An 8,006-nucleotide genomic window follows, 5' to 3' on the forward strand; every position below is an offset into this window, starting at 1 on the left:
AGGCGAAGCTGCTGTGTCTGTCTCTGGCTCGCCGGGTCCTGAGGCTGCATTCTGCGCCTTTCTGAAGCTCCCTCCGACCTGCACTTGCTGACCTGCAGGTGGCCCTCTCGCTTTTTCCTTAACCCCCTACTCCTCAGTCACCCCTTGGAGGATCCAGGGTTGACTAAAGGGGTACTGGGGAGGGTGAGCATTACTCTCCAGGAGCAGGTTCCTCGGCACCAGGGGGCCACAGCAGCTCTTGGAAGTTCTGGGTGTTCCTGGGGGGAGAGTAGCCTGTCATCACAGATGCCAGGGAGAGGGCTGCCCCTCGCCCCCGCCCGACCACCCCCTCAGCTGGCCACGAGGGCCCGCAGCCGCCCAGTCCTCTCCCGGTGCACCTGCTGCAGCTGCTCCCGCAGGGCGCGCCGCTACCCCGCCGCGTCCTCCTAGGCGGAGCCGAGCGCTGAGCGCCTCCTCCCACCCACAGGGCGGCCCCCGCCCCCCACCCCGGACAGGATGGTGGTGACCTCATCGCCCTCCTCGGGGGCTTGCCTGTGGCGGTAGCTGAGCGGGGCTAGGGGGTGGCCCCAGGGGGTGAACCCAGGAGTGGCGGCTCCTAGCCATGCAGAGGCGTTCCAGGACCTGGGGGTGGGGCGGCTGTGAGCGGGCCCGGCCGCGCCCTCCGCGTCCTGCTGGCCAGGCCGGCCCGGCCCTGACCCCCGCCAGGCCCCGCCCCGAGCCCGCCCCCCAGGCAAGCCAGGCCCCGCCCCGTCGCGCACCTGGAGCCGCTGCTGGTCGCGGTCTTGCTGCTGCCGGCGTCGGGCCACGAGGTGCAGTTCCACCAGCCGCTGCAGCGCCGTCTCTCGCTGCGCCACGCTCACACCCGCCGCCGCCATCTCGCTGTCCTGGGGCCGGGCCCACCCGGCTTTCGACGGCTTGGAGACCTGGGCCCTCCGCTCCCCGAGGGCGCCCGGGGGCCCCGCGAAGCCGCCTGCCGGCAGCGTCCTCACCTCACCCGCCACGCGCTCCGCCGAGCAGAGTCTTCCTTCCGGGCCCTGCAGCCCGTGCAGACCGCGGCCCAATCCTGGGGCCCCTGGGAGCAGGGCAGGAGGCTCCTGCTGCCCGGAGACCCGGGTGCTGGGTGCCTCCAACATCGCCGCGTCTGGGAGCAGCGGCACGGGCAGGGGTCCGGGCAGGTGGGGCGTCGGCTTTCGCACAGCCAGGGCCGACTCTCCTCTCTGATCGTTGGCCTTTGTTCAAGGGCCTGGTCTCTCCCTTCCCCCAGGCTGGGGCATTTGTTCTCCCGGGGACCTGCAGAAGTCCCTCTGGGGGATCAGGGGGTCGTCATCCTCTCGGGGCTGTGTAGGCGCCTCTCCCTCGGCCACTTCCCAGGCGTGTGGGACACTGCGATCCGAAGACCGAAGAGTATTTGTTTCCTGACCCTGAGAGACCTCCTCTGTCAGACCCTGAGGAGCCTCCACCCTCTGGCCCTGAGAGACCTCCTCTGTCAGACCCTGAGGAACCTCCACCCTCTGACCTTGGCGTGTTTTCTTTCTCTAACTCAGAGGAACTTGTTCATTCTCACCCTGGGCACCCTGAGCAGCCTCCCCCTACTGACCCTGAAAGACCTCCTCTGTCAGACCCTGAGGAGCCTCCCCCTTCTAACCCTCAGAGACCTCCTCTGTCAGACTCTGAGGAGCCTCTACCCTCTGGCCCTGTTGTGTTTTCTTTCTCTGACTCAGATAAACTTCTTTGTTCTCACCCTGGGCACCCTGAGGACCTTCACCCCTCTGACTCTGAGATACCCTCTCTTTCTGATCCTGAGGGTTCTCCTCTTTCTGATCCTGAGGCTCCCCCTCTCTCTGACTCTGTGGGGTCTCTGTCCTCAACAGTTTCTCAAGTTCTGCTCTCTCCTGGCCCGGGCTCAAGGTCAGCCCCTCAGGGGGATCTTGGGGCTTAGGCAGACCTGAGGGCCCTGGGGGTCCCTCAGCAAGCTCTCTCCCTTGAAGACTCCTGGATGGTGGTCGACGGAGCTTCTGGGTTTGCGGCTTTACTTGGCTCCTCTCTTCCCGCTGGGCCAGGTCCTGGGAAGGAAGAGCACTCTGGGCCCAGGCTTGTGAAGGAATCCCCGTTCCCGAGCCGCTTTCTTCAGTGGAGCCCGGAAACCCCAGTGACTGACTAGGTCCCAGTGGGCGTCACTTCCATTAGGGCCCCTGGCCTGATTTCTGGATTCATTAAACCCATTTTATGTGGTGTTAGAGGTGCTTCAGTGATGGTGTCCTCTTCCATCTGGCTAGAAGGGCTTAGGGATCTGTCAGTCTCACCTCCTCCCAAGCAGCATCCTGCTCCCAGGCAGACCCCACCCCTGATATCCCCAATCTGAGAGGGGTTGCCTAGGACCCTCCAACCCTTTCACCTTTAACTCTGAGCTTCTTGGCTCCCCAAAGGTACTGCTGGTGAGGTCCAGCTCTTGTAAGCAACCTGAGGAAGAAAGACCAATGTTGGGAGCCCCTCTGTTCATCTGCTAGCCTCTCTCCCTCCCAACATTTGCTCCCACCTGAACTGGAACTGAGAAGCCCAAGGAGTCCCCACCCAGCACAGAGGGGAAGTGAGTAACCTGACAGCCAGTGTTTGAATTTAAGGTTGTCACAATTCATTATTCCAGCTTTATTCGTACAACCTGCCAGGTGCCTACTCATCAGCTTTACCTGCCAGCAGCCAACCCTGTCTTCTTCATCCTCTCAGCCAAGGCAAACACCCAACCTGCACACCATCTTCTGCAAAGCCACTCCTGGGCGCTTGGAGTGAGAGGGGCCTATTTGCTCAGCTCATCAGTCCCTCACCATAAGGACACCCCACTTTGACCAGGTGTGCCTGTTCAGCCAGAAGATACTCAACATATGTGCCCCACTTTACCGTATTAAGGAAAATCCCCTTTAGCCCTTTCTTTGTTTCTGAGAACAAAATCAAATGAAATTTTAGGCCAGAGCCTGGCCTGAAAACTGCAAATCTTCATGATTAACAAAAGGAATCTAAAAAGAGAGATGAGGACATCACAGCTCCCTGCAGCCACGGAGGAAGGAGTGGTGTTCTGCATCCATAAAACTCATTAAAAGAATCTGACTTCATAAGGTTTTAAATTGAGAGCTTTCACAAGAATATTCCATCTTGTTCTCTCATGCAATAGAGACTTGTGTGAATATTCATAACAGTGACTAAATGGAAATGTTCTCTGTGAAAATAAATCTGTCTTGAAGAGTTTTTCAACAAAGGAGTGTTATAAGACTCCCAAGGCCTTTAGAAATTACTGCCAAGAACTGTGAAAATAATCTCCAAAACCCCCCTGTAATTCTGATCTGTTGTCTTAGTCTAATTTATTTCTCTGGTAATAATGTTTAATTGATATCTCTGTATTCCCAGAAGATAAAATACCTGTAAAATTTCTGTCAATCACAAAATAATTACTGGCACACTCCTCCCACGTGTATGATGGAAAAATTAAAAGCCTGTGGCATTGCTAGGTTTATTAACAAGTAATCTGAGAGTCTGTTTCATTTAAACAGACCCAAAGCTCATAGAGTCCGTTCCACTGAGTTCTAATTGCCCACTTACTGTCACTCTCTCTAGCTGTGGTCTCCGCAAGTTTCGCTTGTTCTCTGCATATCCCCAGCATCTGGCACAGGGGGCAATGGATGACACAGAGCTGCTTCTCCCCTGCTCTGCCCTGAGCAGCCATTGGCAGTCATTTCCGGCTCTCTCCCCTGAGCACCAGTGTAACCAAAACCAATCAGGTGGAATTGCACATAAAATGAAACCTCCTTGCCCTTCCTGGGTGCCCCCTGGCAGTCAGTAGAAAGGTGGACAGTGAAGAATGCATGAACTTGGACTTGGTGTGGCTACCCTAGTTCCAGGGGCTCCCTGCTGTCCTGGCTGGCCACCCCTCCTGTCAGTGTACCAGGTACGGGTCCTGAAGGTATGCCAGGGCTCTCCCTACTCGGGTCCATGTTGCTCCTGGCTTCCTCCAGACTCGGGGCTGCCAATAGGCCCCCCACCTGCACCCTGCAGGAGTACAAAGCCTGCCTCAGATGAGCCTTTTGGGGCCCGTGGGCTCTGAAGTGGGGAGGGGGCCCGACTGCCCATCTCCTTACCCCCAGGAGGCTGCTGAGTCTCCCCCACCCCAACACCCAGACTCTAAGCCCAGAGTGGCCTCCCCACCCCTGCACCCACCCCTGGGTCCCGGGAACTGGAATTCAGGGGTCACCCTTCCCAGGGATTGAGGGACAACCACAGGTGCAACTGAGTCAGGGCACAGGAGGAGCTCTGAGGCATGACGAGGGCACTAGGCAGGGTTGTGGAAAGAGACAGGGAACAGGGTCCAATGCTGGGTCACTTTCTGTGGCAACACACAGTGGGTGCACAGGATTCCTGGGAAGAAAGACTCACCCCTCTGGGAGCTGAGGGTTCTGGCTCAGGGAGTCCCCAGCCTGGAACGGAGGGCACAGCCTGGGACTCTGGAAGGTTTGGAGGTACCCTAGTCCACAGGGCATCATCCCCCAGGGGAGTAGGCAGCCTCTAATAGACCCCCATGATCTCTGCCTCTTGGTGTTAATGCCCTCGTATAACCCCTCCCCCTACCACCACATGAACGAATCCCTCCTGCCCAGTTGAGCCTTCAGATGAGACTGCAGCCCTGGCCACCAACTTGACAGCAACCTCATGAGAGACCTAGAGCCAGGGACACCAGCTGAGCCACTCCTGGGTTCCTAACCCACAGAAACTGTGAGATAATAAACATTTGTTTTAAGCTACTAAGCTGCCAACCTTTAGGTTAGTAGTTGAGCGCAAACCGTTTGCACCACCATCTCTGTCTAGAGGCTTCTCTGGTGTCACCATACAGTTGCTTGGACATAGTCGCTAACCATCGAGTGATAGCAGCAGCCAGCATGTAATGAGCAGGCGCTGTGGGCTAGACTCAGTGCTAACCTGTTACACTGATGAGCTCACCTCATTCTCCTGACCGCCCTCTGAGGTGAACCCTGTACCTGCCCCATTCTGTAGCTGAGGGGATGGGGGCATAAAGGCCCACAGAGGGTGTCAGAGACATGAACCAGACCCACCTGTCTCCAAAGCCTGTGCTCCTTCCTTCCACTCTCCCTCACCGTGATGACCCCAGACATCACACTGACCCCCCGAGCCCCTGCTCACCCCACTCATGGGCCGCTCAGAGTCCCTGCCCATCCTGGCACTGGGCTTGCCGTGCTGGCTCTGTGCACACTGGGCCCAGGGCGGCCAGAGGAGGCCCAGCCCCACCCTGGTCAGCAGCTCTAAGTCCCACAGGAGCTGCAGGAAGATGGGGTACCAGGGTGTAAAGGGCACCTACCCTGCTCTTGGCCACAGCCCCAGGCAGCCCTACCTGCTCCTGGGCCCACCGCCTCCGCTCCATCTCCAGCAGCACTGTGGGCAGCTCCAGCCCCGGGGGGCAGCCCCAGGTCTCCTGGTCCTGGGGGAGACCGCGCACCCCACCCCCTCCCCTGTTGCAGCACAGCCTGGAGCTGGCCCAGGTCTGCAGGGCACCGGAAGAGGTGCTGGTACAAAGCCAAGGCCTGCTTGGGGGTACAAGGGAGCCCGAGGCCCCCAAGCGAGGCTGCTGGCTCCATGAGGCAGGGGCCAGGGTAGATGTCCCTTCCCTCCTTTCCCTTTAGCTGCCACTGGAGCCTGGGGAGGGGACAAGGACCAGGAGCTGAGGATCAGGAGCCAGGAGGAGACAAAGGCTTCTGATCTCAATAATGCAGGACCTGGACACCTGAGCCAGGTGTCGATGCTGGCCTGACTCTGATATGGGTTTCTTGGCCTTGGTGGGGCAGTGGTATAGTGTGACCCTGGTACAGAGAGGGGTGTGTGTGTGTGTGTGTATGTGTGTGTGTGTGTGCGTGCATGTGTGCATGTGTGTGTGCGTGCGCGCGCGCGTGCACGTGCATGCCCACTTCTTTGCAATCTCAGTTGAGTACGTGCTGTATATATCGGTTTGCAAATGCATTATATGGGAATGGAATAATAACAGCAGCAGCAACAATAGCTGCCAACAGCTTACTCTGTGCCAGGACACAAAATGCTACATCCACGTATCCTTCCTTGCAGCAATGCTATGAAGCAGTCACTATTATCCCTGTTTTGCAGCTGAAACAACTGGTCCCCAGGGAGTAACTTGTCCAAACATGTTGCAATGTATCCTTCACTGGAGAGCAGATGGACATGATAAATTGGCTCTGGGACAGCATGGTACTGGGAGTTTAGGCCATTCCATCACCAAGAGGTAAGTAACAGCAGTGAAGGGCTAGTGCTTCCCAAGTGCTAGTTTCACGCTGCCGGCGTGCTAAGCACTGTCCACAGGTTACCACCACCTCATTTTACAGATGAGGGAACAATTCACGTAAGTTCTAATAATGGGAGGGGATAAATACATGGGACGGTCTACAATCTGTCCTTTGCTGTCATAAGCAGCTTTGCCCTGTCTGCTGCTTGTAACAGCTCAATGAGAGAATAGAGGAAAGTCCCCCTCCCTGGCCTTAGATGAGGAGAGCGTGTCACCAAAATGGGGCCGAGAGAGCATCTCCAGTTACACTTGATGCCCTCTCAAGTAAACAGTAAAGAGACATGGTTGGGAACCCTTGTGACGAGCGTCCTCTCCTTGAGCTTTTCATCCCTAATGAATAAAAACTTGTGGCAATATTAGGAGCCTGGCAAAGAGAAAGGAGCCCCTAATTTTATAGCTGTTGTTATTAGGTACCATCAAGTTGGTTCTGACTCACAGCGACCCTGTGTACAACAGAATGAAGCACTGCCTGGTCCTGCACCATCCTTCTCCAGGGACTGGTCCCTCCTGATAACATGGCCAAAGTACGTGAGATGAAGTCTCACCATCCTTCTAAGGAGCATTCTGGCTGTACTTCTTCCAAGACAGATTTGTTCTTTCTAATTTCACTTGTCAATTTTTTTTTAGAAGTAGACCACCAGGTCTTTCTTCCTAGTCTGTCTTAGCCTGGAATCTCTGCTGAAACCTGTCCACCATGGGTAATCCTGCCGGTATTTGAAATACTGGTGGCATAGCTTCCAGCATCACAGCAACACGCAAGCCACCACAGTACAACAATAGAGTGGCAGAATTTCATAGCTAAGGTCCCTAAAACACCAAGGTCACAGAGCCGGTAGGTTGCACAGAGACGACTCAAATTCTGCACTTTTTCTATTTCAGAACTCATGCTCCTTCCCTTGTAATGATGTCTTTGCAGCCTGCACTGCCCACGCTGCCATGGCGTGGGATGGTTGTGAATGTGTGCACGTGTGTTTACTTGGGTTTCTGAGGAGTGTGTGTGTGCACCCACATGCGCACACATGCATATGTGTCTGTTTTATGTCACGGTTTGTTCTCTCCCTGGCCCCAGCCCAGGCATGGGGTCCTTGTGTCATCAGCCCTCTGAGTGCCCAGGAGGCGCCTGAACACACAGCACCCCAAACCAAGAAGACAGTGGTGGCCCATGTGGCTAGGCCCCTTGTCAGTGGCTCTTCAGCCCCTGCAGGATCCACATGGGGGCCCCAGGCCCTGCCTGCGTCACAGTCAGCGCAGGGCAGGGACCAGGACACTGGGCTCCTCCTCAAGCCCTCTGCCTGTTGTAGGGTTTCCTGGTCAGCACCAGGCGTGGCGGCAGGTGGGGGCAGCCCAGTGGCACAGGTGGAAGGAGAGAGCGAGGTCCAGGGCTGAGCCTCTCAGTGCCCACCTCTGACTCTGGGGACCCTGACCGCTGGGCCCCAAGCCCACACAGCCCCCGCCCCCACCCAGCTCCAGGAGAAAACACACACACACACACAAGGAAGCCCTGGGGCGGGCCCCAAGTTTACTGCTTCTGACTCAACACATGAGGACCTTTGCGGAGACGGACTGGACCCCCAGTGCTGGGTGGGATGCTCCCCACAGCTCCGGCAGGGTTGGAGCCAGAGGGAGCACGAAGGGGAGACTTCTGGCTGAAAAG

The sequence above is a fragment of the Trichechus manatus genome, unplaced genomic scaffold (assembly GCF_000243295.1).
Source record: "Trichechus manatus latirostris isolate Lorelei unplaced genomic scaffold, TriManLat1.0 scaffold00097, whole genome shotgun sequence".
NCBI lineage: Eukaryota > Metazoa > Chordata > Mammalia > Sirenia > Trichechidae > Trichechus > Trichechus manatus.